We start from the raw sequence: 14,250 nt of genomic DNA on the forward strand, positions 1-14,250 counted from the left end.
GTGCCGAGTAGGCTTACATGAAGGACATCTGCTGTGTTTTGTGGCCCTTTCATGATTCCACTCATGTCAAGCGAGGATGATGCCATAGTCAGCATCACTGTACTCCTCATATGCCTCCTTGAAAAAACTATGCTAGGGATCAGGGATGCAGTTTTGGACGAGGAGGAGGAGGATGAACAAATGCTGACAATGCCTTCTGTATTGGGACAGTCTACCCACAGCTCTACGGGTGGGTTGTTAGTCAGGCAACAGAGCAACTCACAAAGGTAGAGACAGGGGACACATTTTGATGAAGAGGAGGAGGAAGAATTGGAGGAGGAAGTAGTATGGCCAGAGGAGGATGGTACACCACACACTGGTAATCATCATTTACAGCGAGGATGGGGGGATGCAGAGGAGACAGAGAGCACGCCTCAAGCAAGGGACAGTGGGACGTAGCCAGTCGGCTGTCTGCAACACATGAGTGATTTCATGCTGCAGTGCCTTCGAAACGACCGTCGTATCGCTCGCATTCTCAACACTGATGATTACTGGGTGGCCAGCCTCCTGGATCCTCACTACCAGGACAACCTACAAACCCTGATAACACCGTTGAACCGGGATCGTAAAATGCAAGAGTTCCAAGACACACTGGTACATTCGATGATGTCCTCATTTCCACCTGAGAGGACTACTTTGAGTGTTTCACATGGCAGCTCAGTGCCTCCAGAACGGGGAGGAAGCCGTCCACAGAGCAGGAGCAGCACCTCTGCAGAAGGCCAGTTTAGTCTTGCCAAAATGTGGCAAAGTTTTGTGTGTCCGCAACCAGGTCATGCACCATCCCATACGGTTCCATTCAGCAGAACGCAGTATTACCGTCAGATGATGGCAGACTACATGTCCAGCCATGTCAGTGTGTTCCAGGATGGTTCTGCCCCCTTTAAGTTTTGGGTTTCCAAGCTTAATATATAGCCAGAGCTTAGCCAGTATGCCTTGGAGGTGCTGGCTTGCCCGCTGCCAGTGTGTTATCGGAGAGGGTCTTTAGCGCCGCTGGTGGAGTCCTAACAGACCAACGCACGCGCCTATCCACCGATAACGTTGACCACCTAACTTTTATAAAGATGAACTAGGCCTGGATCTCGCCAGACTTTGCAAGCCCTGCGCCAGAAGAGACTGAATAAACACATGTCTGGCAACAATCTCCAGGTCCACACTTGGCCCTCTGGCACCACTAGGTTGATCAGCCCACGTGGGCTTCAGCACTATCAGCTATTACTCGGAAGTGTCAGTCGCACAGTGAACAACCACTGCTTTGTTTACGGGGTTCAGCACAGCAAGCTTTACTCTGGCTGTGCCACTGGCAAATCAGATACTCCAGTCCACCTACAAATACTCCAGTCCACCTGGGCTTCAGCACCGTCAGCTGTTGCTCGGGAGTGTCAGAAGCACAATGAACACCCGCTGCCGTGTTGTCGGGGTTCAGCAACGCAAGCTGTACTCTGCCTCCTAGCTTGGCTCCGGGTTCCGGTAGCGTAGACTGGTAATTGGGGAGATGCACAACTTGATCTGCTTCTGCTCCGTGCTCCAGTAGAGTTAGCTGGGTGTAAGGACTCTGGATTCCTTCTTTATCTGTGGTGTTTTATTGCCATTTTCCAAGATGGTGTCTGACTGAATCCCTGGCTTGTGATGCAAGAGACTTCCCCTCACCAGATACTCCGGCTCCGCCTATTCAGTTAACCTTCTCTGCTCTCAGAGGTTCTCCTGCATTACTCTGCATTCTTCTCCTGCCTGTTGGACATGTAAGCTCATCCTGCTACAGCTAAGCTTGTTTGATTTCCACTGCTAGTTTATTTGACTGTTTCTGGACTCGAAGCTCTGCACTGCTTCCGGACTCTTTGCTAATACTGCCAGCCCTGGTATGAACTATGTCTTATGATCTGCATTTCCCCAGAAAGTGCTACGCCCATGAGACTTTGCCTGCAGTAAAACTGCAAACAAACTATTCCTAAGAAGGACCCAGTTTGCCGTCCACTTGAACTGTTGTGCACATGCTGCACCCACGTTAGTGCGTTTGAATATTGACTTTGCTTGCAGCTGAGCTGCAAGGAACTCACCTGATTTCACCTTATTTGCTGTGTTTTGAACTTGCTCACGCTTTGCACCAGTGTTTGTTTTTGAATAATACAGACTTATCGCTATATTTGGTTCTGCTGCTTACAGTATTTGTCTCAAGCCAAGAGATTCCTGAGTGTTCCACTATAATTGTTACACTGAGTTTCCAGAGTGCAGGTAGTCCAGGCAGCTCCAGGTTCCAGTAACAGAAGCTGTCCTTTATTTTGGGGGTTAATAACACATGTTAACCCTGCAGTCCAATACGAGTTCCAGAACCGCCAGGTGGTTCTCGATATTGCCAATGGCACTTATACCTTCTGCTTAATAACAGAGTCCCAACACCACCAGCTGGTTCTCAATAATGTCTTTGCCACAGGTTCCTTCAACTGTGTATCCGGGTTCCATTAACATCAGCTGGTCCACGAATGTGCTTTCGGACACTAGTATTTCTTGCTGTTCCTCCGTGCACCTGAACTACATGCTTCACAAATTACAATTATAAATACAAGTACCAAAAGAAGAAGAACTAGAAGAAGAAGAACCAGACGAAGAACAAGAAGAACCGGAACCACAGGAAGAAGAACCAGAGGAAGAAGAAGAACCGGAACCAGAAGAAGAAGAACAACCAGAAGAAGAAGAACCGGAACAAGAGGAAGAAGAACCAGAGGAAGAAGAACCGGAACCAGAGGAAGAAGAAGCGGAAGAAGAACCAGTACAAGAGGAAGAGGAAGAAGACCCAGAAGAACCAGAGGAAGAAGATGAAGCAAAGGTTTAGGAAATGGAAGAACCAGAAGCACCAGCACCCAAAGCACCAGAACCAGAAGAACCAGATACCATAAGACCAGGAAAAAAAAAGAGTAAGCAGAATAAGAATAAGCAGAATGATAAAATGCAGAAGAAAAAAATAAGTCTGAGCAGAAGAAGACGAAACAGTGTATGGGGGTGAGTCCATTCCTCCTCGTGGTACCGCTGGAGACTCCCTGCTGCTGCAGGGCAAGCTGAACACGGACCCCTCCCGGTGAGAGTCCCCTGAGACAGGCCTCCCGGAAGGTGTATTTTTCAAATGTCGCTAAACCATGCAAAGTTCTTATATTTAAAGCTACTCCGACACAACAGAGGAATAGGGCAAGCAAAATTATTATTTAAAAAAAAAATAAATAAACACATTTTCTTAAAAAAGCTATCAGAAAGAGCCATTTAAAAAGGAAGGATGAAAGGTAACAAAAAATAAAATTGAAATTAATAGTGGCTAGAACTCGGTACCATTTATTGTACCCAGGGTAAGGAACAACAAACATGGCATCAATGCTGCTGCCGCGGAATGATGTGCAGACAAAACTGTAGCAGGACTCTTGCTACCACGCACTCTATTTTGGATTGTGGTGCGCAGCTTTAGGCCTCTTTCAGACGTCCAGATAATTCCGGTACCGGAGAAATCGGTACCGGAATTATCCATGTCCGTGTGCTCATGTAACACATCAGTGTGGCACACATGCGGCATCCGTGTGCCGCCCGAGGACCACACGGACCGTGCAGGAGAGACAGCGCTTCACTAAGCGCTGTCCCCCCTGTGTGGTGTTGAAGCCGCATTCATCTCTTCTCCCCCGCAGGAGAGAAGACATGAAAGATCAAGTTTTTTGTTTTTTTTTGTTAAAAATATAGTTTGCTAGTGAGCTCCCTCCTCCCATCCCCCGTGCGCCACCCGGCCCCTTGCATAGAAATACTCACCTAGCTCCCGCGATGTCTCCTCTCTCCTCTCAGCGCTGGCAGCTTCTCCTGTGTGAGCGGTCACGTGGTCCCGCTCATTACAGTGAGGAATATGCGCATATTCCCCACTTTAATGAGCAGGACCACGTGACCGCTCACACAGCACAGGCTGCAGCCGGCGCAGAGAGGAGACATCGCTGGAGCTTGGAGCTGGGTGAGTATTTCCTAGCAAGCAGGGGGGCGCACAGGGGATGGGAGGCGGGAGGGGACGCATAAACTTTATTTTTAAGGGGAAAGAAAAAAAAAGATTATTCATTCCTTCTTTCCAGCGAACGCTGCTGGGAAGAAGGGATGAATTCTGGATTCAGCACCACACGCGGGGGGAACAGCGCTTAACTGTAGCGCTGTCTCTTCTGCGGGCAGTACGTGCACACGGAGGAGAGTGCACACTGTTCTCCGTGTGCACGTGTACGGCACGTATTGCGGTACGTGCTGCCGGCGAAAAACGGACATGTCTCTGTGTTTTCAACACGGACACACGGTCCGTGAAAACACGGAGACATGTGCATAGACCCATTCATTTGAATGGGTCTACGTGTGTCAGTGTCTCCGATACGTGAGAAAACTGTCACTACACGTACCGGAGACACTGACATATGAAAGAGGCCTTAGATCTCTTCAACATTTTTATTGACTGTTTCGACTGGGCGTTAGCTGTAGACTAGAGCCTTCCAGCATCTTGTCATGTGTGACGTGGGTCAGAAAGATGTTGGTGTGATTTCAGGTCATCAGAATCTATAGTGAATTTTGTGGTTTTCCCCGCTGGTTCCAGCGTATGGCCTCCCTTCATCTCAGGCGTAGATTGCAGCGGAAGCGACAAACAATCATTTAAGAACCGTTTTTGCCCTTGATCTTAGCGGAAAAAAGAGCGAAGCAGGTACCTTGGCCTAGGAGATCCACAGGCATGATAATGGTATGTACAAAGCCGTGCCCACCATTGAAGAATAAAATGAAATGAATGAAGAAAAAGTAAATTCTAAAGAGTTTGCCAAGCATTACGTTATTTTGACCCGTAGACCAAATGTGCCCCATTATAACCACTATTCATACTAAAAACAGTACTTGTGCCTATTATTATTTGATTTCTCTGGCTCCGCTGCCTCCGATTACCAATTCTACATGTTATTTTGGTGTTATTAGTCATTTAGAAAACACCACAATGTAAAATAGGTGTTTTAGGAATTCCGATTTTTCATCCCCATTGACTTCAATGAGGATCGGAAATCGATTTTCAAGTGTGATCGGACCAATCCTTTCCGATCCGATTTTTAGGGTGATCGATCAACCCTACTGTGCACCCATTTTCCCTTTGTTTTCTATCTTGTGTGCCTGTTTTGTTGTGCCTTGCCCAGCTGGTGTTACCCTTTTACTCCTGCCCCTCCTCCCTAGGGGAAGGGTGGAAACTGCAGAGGATTTCGTAGAAGCACAGAGTGGTACGAGACCTGGCCAGGGCAGCACGGTGGCTCAGTGGATAGCATTGCAGCACTTGAGTCCTGGGTTCTAATCCCACCTTGGACAATATCTGCAAGGAGTTTGTATGTTCTCCCCGTGTTTGCGTGGGTTTCCTCCGGTAACTCCGGTTTCCTCCCACATTCCAAAGACATACTGATAGGGAATTTAGATTGTGAGCCCCATCAGGGACAGGGATGATAATGTGGACAAAACTGTAAAGCCCTGCGGAATATGTTAGCGCTATATAAAAATAAAAGATTATTATTATTTCCACCTTTAGGGGTTACCCTGGGTTTAGCGAAAGGCTAGGGCTCCCCTAGATTAAGGGATAGTATAGAGTCCTTCCTCCCCGGTTTTCCTACTGTCATAGCATAACACATATTACACAAGCAAAATGCACGTTATACACACACAGTGCACATGTCATGCAAGTACTATACTCACTTGTCACATATGCACTATACACGCATCACACAAGCATTATGTACGCATGTCACACAAGCATAGTGCAGACATCACAGAATTTAAAAAGCAAATGTTGAGGTAGTATCATGCCTTGGGATTCAATCTGGCAGTCCTGTGTTCTTTTGTCAGTGTCTTTGTCCACTGAGCCACAGAAGATGTCACTGTCTGGGTGCTGATTACCTTTTATCTTTCATTCATTGCTATTTGAAAGTGGATGTTTTCCATTAAACCTCCCCATGTTTGTGTTCCCTGCTAGTGATAGAATAGAATGTTAGAACATCCAAATGACTCTGTTTGGTGCCAGTCTGTGAAACTCCAGGATTTATGCTTTTCTTTGCACCTATCTTCTGTTTATCATTTAGGAAGCAGGCAGCAGGGCCGGCTCCAGGTTTTCGAGGGCCCCGGGCGAAAGAGTCTCAGTGGGCCCCCCCTTTAACACATACCCCGATTTATGATGCACAGATACGGCAGAGAAATGTATAGTACAATGCCAGATTTCACTTCTTACATGAGTGACAGCTATTGTAAATTCTGCAGTGTATATATACAGGAGGAAAGGTGCTGTGCAGTGTATATATACAGGAGAGGTGCTGTGCAGTGTATATACCGGTCCTTCTCAAAAAATTAGCATATAGTGTTAAATTTCATTATTTACCATAATGTAATGATTACAATTAAACTTTCATATATTATAGATTCATTATCCACCAACTGAAATTTGTCAGGTCTTTTATTCTTTTAATACTGATGATTTTGGCATACAACTCCTGATAACCCAAAAAACCTGTCTCAATAAATTAGCATATCAAGAAAAGGTTCTCTAAACGACCTATTACCCTAATCTACTGAATCAACTAATTAACTCTAAACACATGCAAAAGATACCTGAGGCTTTTATAAACTCCCTGCCTGGTTCATTACTCAAAACCCCCATCATGGGTAAAGGCCCCTTCACATTTAGCGACGCTGCAGCGATACCGACAACGATCCGAATCGCTGCAGCGTCGCTGTTTGGTCGCTGGAGAGCTGTCACACAGACCGCTCTCCAGCGACCAACGATGCCGGTAACCAGGGTAAACATCGGGTAACTAAGCGCAGGGCCGCGCTTAGTAACCCGATGTTTACCCTGGTTACCATGCTAAAAGTAAAAAAAAACAAACACTAGATACTTACCTACCGCTGTCTGTCCTCCAGCGCTGCGCTCTGCTTCTCTGCTCTCCTCCTGTACTGGCTGTGAGCCGGAAAGCAGAGCGGTGACGTCACCGCTCTGCTTTCCGGCTCACAGCCAGTACAGGAGGAGAGCAGAGCACAGCGCTGGAGGACAGACAGCGGTAGGTAAGTATCTAGTGTTTGTTTTTTTTTACTTTTAGCATGGTAACCAGGGTAAACATCGGGTTACTAAGCGCGGCCCTGCGCTTAGTTACCCGATGTTTACCCTGGTTACCAGTGAAGACATCGCTGGATCGGTGTCACACATGCCGATCCAGCGATGTCTCCAGGGAGTCCAGCGACGAAATAAAGTTCTGGACTTTATTCAGCGACCAACGATCTCCCAGCAGGGGCCTGATCGTTGGTCGCTGTCACACATAACGATTTCATTAACGATATCGTTGCTACGTCACAAATAGCAACGATATCGTTAACAATATCGTTATGTGTGAAGGTACCTTAAGACTAGCGACCTGACAGATGTCAAGAAGGCCATCATTGACACCCTCAAGCAAGAGGGTAAGACCCAGAAAGAAATTTCTCAACAAATAGGCTGTTCCCAGAGTGCTGTATCAAGGCACCTCAATGGTAAGTCTGTTGGAAGGAAACAATGTGGCAGAAAACGCTGTACAACGAGAAGAGGAGACCGGACCCTGAGGAAGATTGTGGAGAAGGACCGATTCCAGACCTTGGGGAACCTGAGGAAGCAGTGGACTGAGTCTGGTGTGGAAACATCCAGAGCCACCGTGCACAGGTGTGTGCAGGAAATGGGCTACAGGTGCCGCATTCCCCAGGTAAAGCCACTTTTGAACCATAAACAGCGGCAGAGGCGCCTGACCTGGGCTACAGAGAAGCAGCACTGGACTGTTGCTAAGTGGTCCCAAGTACTTTTTTCTGATGAAAGCAAATTTTGCATGTCATTCGGAAATCAAGGTGCCAGAGTCTGGAGGAAGACTGGGGAGAAGGAAATGCCAGCTGCACAGCCAGCTCTACCCTCACCTACTGTATCCTCACCCATCCCTTGTAGATTGTGAGCCCTCGCGGGCAGGGTCCTCTCTCCTCCTGTACCAGTTGTGACTTGTATTGTTAAAGATTATTGTACTTGTTTTATTATGCATACCCCTCCTCACATGTAAAGCGCCATGGAATAAATGGCGCTATAATAATAAATAATAATAATAATAATAATAATAAAAATGCCAAAATGCCTGAAGTCCAGTGTCAAGTACCCACAGTCAGTGATGGTGTGGGGTGCCATGTCAGCTGCTGGTGTTGGTCCACTGTGTTTCATCAAGGGCAGGGTCAATGCAGCTAGCTATCAGGAGATTTTGGAGCACTTCATGCTTCCATCGGCTGAAATGCTTTATGGAGATGAAGATTTCATTTTTCAGCACGACCTGGCACCTGCTCACAGTGCCAAAACCACTGGTAAATGGTTTACTGACCATGGTATTACTGTGCTCAATTGGCCTGCCAACTCTCCTGACCTGAACCCCATAGAGAATCTGTGGGATATTGTGAAGAGAAAGTTGAGAGACGCAAGACCCAACACTCTGGATGAGCTTAAGGCCGCTATTGAAGCATCCTGGGCCTCCATAACATCTCAGCAGTGTCACAGGCTGATTGCCTCCATGCCACGCCGCATTGAAGCAGTCATTTCTGCCAAAGGATTCCCGACCAAGTATTGAGTGCATAACTGAACATTATTATTTGATGGTTTTTTTGTTTGTTATTAAAAAACACTTTTATTTGATTGGATGGGTGAAATATGCTAATTTATTGAGACAGGTTTTTTGGGTTATCAGGAGTTGTATGCCAAAATCATCAGTATTAAAAGAATAAAAGACCTGACAAATTTCAGTTGGTGGATAATGAATCTATAATATATGAAAGTGTAATTGTAATCATTACATTATGGTAAATAATGAAATTTAACACTATATGCTAATTTTTTGAGAAGGACCTGTATACAGGAGGAAAGGTGCTGTGCAGTGTATATATACAGGAGAGGTGCTTTTCTGTTTTGAGTTTTTCTATGAAACAAAGACTTTTCTACATAAACAACGTTGTTTGGTTTTGCGGCCCCAACAGATCTGTGCTACAAAGTAACAGGCGGCTCGGGCATTAATGAGGGACCTGATGCTGAATCCTTTCCACAAACCCTAATGACCCAATTAGTGCCCTGTCATTAGAAGCTCATTAAACGCCTCCCTGTTCCGGGCAGTCATGTACAGTATGGGGGGATCCTGCAGCCCACCCCCTGACTGCTCCATACCATACACTGCCCTCTGTCGCGCTCACTATTATCCTGTGCATTTCTCCGTCATCGTTACCCCATGTTACACTTGTCACCCCCCACTACAGAGTAGCAGGGCAGCCAATGTCACCCCCTCCCGGACCCTAATGGCAGCAGGAAATGTTTGCTCCTCTATTGGGTTGGAACCTGATTTAATCAAGGAATAATGTGGATTTGTTGCCGGTGGCTGCAGGGGAAGGGTTAAGTGATGCCATGTCCTTGGTGGGAGCAGTGGCAGCTGCTGTGCTGGGACCTGGACAGAGACAACCAATGTTGCTGTGACTGCACAGTGTGATGTGGAGGAGAGAAGCTGAGACTCCGGAGCAGAAATCACCCACATGCCAGCACTGGGCAGAGTCCCTCCAGTCACCAGCCTGGGGCCACAGGGCCCCAACATACAGCCCACAGCTCAGTTTTATCCATGGCAGCAGCTCCCCTTCCTCCTGGCATCTGGTTAACCCCATTTATGCGGGTCGGATTGTTATCTTTAAGGTTTAGCAATAACCTTCATACAGATGGGAAGGGGTTAAGCTTCTTCCTATCCCACTGGTGCAGGTTTGGTGCAGCATGCATGTATTCTGGGAGAGCTGGGTGGCTACAGGCTGCACCCCATCAGCTGCTCCTCCAGACATCACCCACATTTTTAGGCAGCGGAGACAGACAGCAGCAGACTGAGCCACAACTTCAACCACTGCTGGATACCATAACACTCACTCAGGCACTGGTAGGATGGAGCTCCTCGGAATCTGCCTGATAAGTTCAGCACTGTCTGCAGCCACCCAGGGGGGAGAGCAGAGAAAGTGCTCTCTCTGCCCACAATGTCACACTGGCTGCCTTCTGTTAACCCCTATGTGTGCCTGCTTGGCTGCACTGACTGAGTGAGAAGATGCTTGTGTCAGAGCTGGCACATAGGGGTTAAGAGAACGCAGCCAGCAGTGACATTGTGGGCGGAGAGAGCATGTTATCTCCTGCTCTGCTCTCCCAGCTGTAAGTGGGCCCCCCTATCTCCCCAGGGCCCCGGCATTTGCCCGGAGTGTCGGGTGCTGACGCCGGCCCTGATAGGCAGTATAGTATATTTGCTAACAGTACTTGCTTTATTCTTAGGTATTTTGTTATTTACTCTATTCACTCTGGGATCTGTTTTTTTTCTGACCCTCGCGGAATGTGAATCAATTCCACAGCATTTTAGGCAGTTAGGTCCATGTTGCCATCTCCTAGTCTGTGATTAGGGCTATCTCTGCACCCGCAGGTACCACTGGAGACTGTGGAATCTGGATACCTAATCTGTACAGGAACCAGCAAGGACAGTTACAGTTTTTAGTGTATAACCTATTTTCCTGAGTGAATTGTTAAGCATGCATAACAACAGGTAGTAGGTATAATGTATGTGTGTGGATTTGCAACAAATAAGAAAGATAATACCATATGGCGCAGGATTGAGACTTATTAACTGCAGTAGGAACCATGTAGTGTGGAATGTACAACATGTAATATTCACTATAAGTTATACTATTAAAAAAGTTAAAATAAGGATAGCAGGGCATTTGTGTTATGTCAATAAAAACAAAATCTTTTCAGAAGGTGCTAAACATTTCATAGAAGCATAAAACTGTCATTGAGTGCTTGAGATTTTTTGATTGATTTTTGACAAATATTGAACACTAGATGGTGGCCCGATTCTAACGCATCGGGTATTCTAGATTATGTATGTATGTATTGTGGGGATACGCTACCTGAGTGTGTTGGGGGACACTCGCTTGGCATAGGACTCAAGCACTCAGGCACGGTACCTCACATAAATCTGGTTTATTAAACTTCTTAAACCACATGACATACAGTCTATTTCATTATGTCCATGAACTGATCATGACCACCAGTCTGTTCATGCAGCAAATAAACTTCTCTGCTGTATATTATAATCCCCCTTGTCCGGGGTTACCTTAGAGGAGTTCCACTCCTCTCGCTGACTTCACGTCAGTCCCAGGTCCTCAACACAGACTGTCCAGGTCCACGGTCTCTAGGTGCTTCCAGGACGACTTCACTCCCAGGATTGCTTCCAGAACGACTCCACTCCCAGGAGTTTCCAACACCAACCGTCCAAGACCTACATCATACAGGCCACTCTGCAGTGTCCAGCCAGGACACATGGAAGTCTGTCCCCACTTGCAGGCTCCCAAACACTCACTCCACATGTGCTACACACACCTCCTTTACATAGGTGTAACCACACCCAGGTACCTGTCACATGGTCAGTCAGGTGAGTGTGGCATCACCACAGGTCCTTACACACAAACAATCTTATGTGTTCAGACACGCCTCTTTGGGTGGGTTTGTAGGTGACTGGACCCACCCATCTCTCCAATTACCTGGAAGCCTTCCCAATGTAAACAAAACCCTCAGCAGTAGATCTGCTTGAGCAAAACATACCAAGGCTTCCCTCACAGGGCCACCCACCCCTGCGATACATACCGCCCATTAATCACACTGCCAGTCATTGTTTCATCACAATTATGTCTCCAAGTGCATCTTGAAGTGCACACACAGCACCCCCTGGCTGTGACATTGGTCACTGCACCACATACCTCCCCCCTTTGTTCAACCCTATTGGGGTGGACACATGAAATAACCCTGGGGTTCTGATACCGGGAACCCACTTGCACACACAGCACCCCCTGGCTGTGACATTGGTCACTGCACCACAGTATATAGCAGCCACATAGTATATAGCACAGACAACATAGTATATAGGAGTACTACGTGGCCTGTGGTATATACCATGTGGCTGCTATATACATACATACCTATATATTGTAGAATACCCGATGTGTTAATATAGGCCACGCAGTAAATAACACAGCCCACGCAGTATATAACACAGCCCACACAGTATATAGCAGCCACACAGTATATAACACAGCCCACATAGTATCTAACAGTGGCCACGTAGTATATAGCACGCAGTATAGAACACAGCCACGTAGTATATAACACTGCCCACGTAGTATATAGCAGCCATGTAGTATATAACGCAGCCCACGCAGTATATAACACTGGCCACGTAATATATAGCACAGCTCACGCTGTATAGAACACAGCCCACATAGTATCTAACACTGGCCAGGTAGTATATAGCAGCCACACGGTATCTAACACAGCCCACGTAGTATTTAGCAGTGTGGGCACCGTATCCCTGTTAAAAATAATAATTAAAATAAAAAATAGTTATATATCCAGCGTAGATCCAGCGAACCTCTGGCGATACACGCGATTGCCGCGATCTTGCGTTCCCAGGATGCATTGCGAAATTACCCAGATCACTTAGCGGTCTTGCGAGACCACTAAGTCTTCTGGGTAATTTCGCAATGCATCTCTGGGACCGGAAGCTGGCGGGAGCGCATCGTCGGACTACGGAAGGTGAGAATAGCAGGTTTTTTGTTTTTTTATTGTTTTTAACATTAGATCATTTTACTATTGATGCTGCATAGGCAGCATTAATAGTAAAAACTTGGTCACACAGGGTTAATAGCGGCGGTAACGGAGTGAGTTACTCGCGGCATAACGTGGTCCGTTACCGCTGGCATTAACCCTGTGTGAGCGGTGACTGGAGGGAAGTATGGAGTGGGCGCGGACTGCAGGGAGTATGGAGCGGGCGCTGACTGCGGGGAGTATGGAGCGGGCACTGACTGCGGGGAGTATGGAGCGGGCACTGACTGCGGGGAGTATGAAGTGGGCACCGGGCACTGACTGCGGGGAGTATGGAGCGGGCACTGACTGCGGGGAGTATGGAGCGGGTGCCGGGCACTGACTGCAGGGGAGTAGGGAGGGACTAATCGGACTGTGGCTGTCGCTGATTGGTCGCGGCAGCCATGACAGGCAGCTGGCGAGACCAATCAGCGACTTGGATTCCATGACAGACAGAGGCCGCGACCAATGAATACCCATGACAGAAAGAAGGACAGACAGAAAGACGGAAGTGACCCTTAGACAATTATATAGTAGATACTTGATTATCCAGTATGTAATCAAAATGTTAAATGGTAGTCACGCATGATTAGATAGTATGTATTTTTTAAATGTTTTCCCATGGTTCTTTAAATTAGACTATGATAAAAGGAACTTTAAAAGCCAGAGATGCGTCAGTCTGTATCTCATGGTCAATACATTATATACCCATTCGTTGGATTTTAACCCACAGAGTGATCTCTGTAAAAATAAAAATTGCTAGAATTGCTATTTTTTCTTATCAATTACACTCCCCCCCTCTAGAAAAATAGCATTGAGAATTAAGCATAAACTCCCACATTTTTTTATGTCTTTTCTTATTTATTTAAATAATCATACTGTCCTGCAGAGTAGATCTATCATGTTATCATGGCATGTATTGTATCACATTCTGAGCTAGCATCAGACATCAAATATCTGATATTTAGTATTGCTGCTTCTGTCACAACTAGAGTTCAGCAAAAAGATACACAGGCTGCTAAGAATTTCAAATTGCTATTTCAGTTTTTTTGGGGGGTTGAAAAGAATAAAAAATATAGCATTTCTAGCAATGTTTTTTTCTTTTTTATAGAATTCACTGTGTGGGTTAAATAATGTAAAATTTTAATCAAGGTTGCAAGTATTTTTCCTCAGGAAGATTCACAGGATCCTGGTCCAGCGGTTTTCCGTAGTTGCTAGACTAGAGTCCTGCGAACCTCCTCCTACCTGGTGACATCAGCAGTGTCTTTTCAGATTAGTAGGCCTGGCGTGACGTCCTACATTGTCTCAGTGCAATGATGATGAGTATTTGGGCCTGATAATCAAAAGAGGCACTAGGGATTTTGGCCGCTATGAGGAGTGTGACCCCCAACATTTAAGTGTTTATTTTATTACTTGTTCAATAATAATACCGACATATGGAGTAAATCTATCATGTTATTTATATTGTACACTGAAGAGTATAAATTGAAAACTCTAAAATGGCATAA

The 14,250-nt window shown here is 46.3% G+C and overlaps 1 protein-coding gene across 3 annotated transcripts in view; it reads left to right on the forward strand.

The window, feature by feature from the left end:
- The window catches only part of KIF21B (kinesin family member 21B), a 764,016-nt gene that overhangs the window by 113,768 nt on the left and 635,998 nt on the right, over positions 1-14,250 (forward strand). The gene's annotated exons all lie outside the window — the stretch shown is intronic.

The sequence above is a fragment of the Ranitomeya imitator genome, chromosome 3, assembly GCF_032444005.1.
Source record: "Ranitomeya imitator isolate aRanImi1 chromosome 3, aRanImi1.pri, whole genome shotgun sequence".
NCBI classification, from domain to species: domain Eukaryota; kingdom Metazoa; phylum Chordata; class Amphibia; order Anura; family Dendrobatidae; genus Ranitomeya; species Ranitomeya imitator.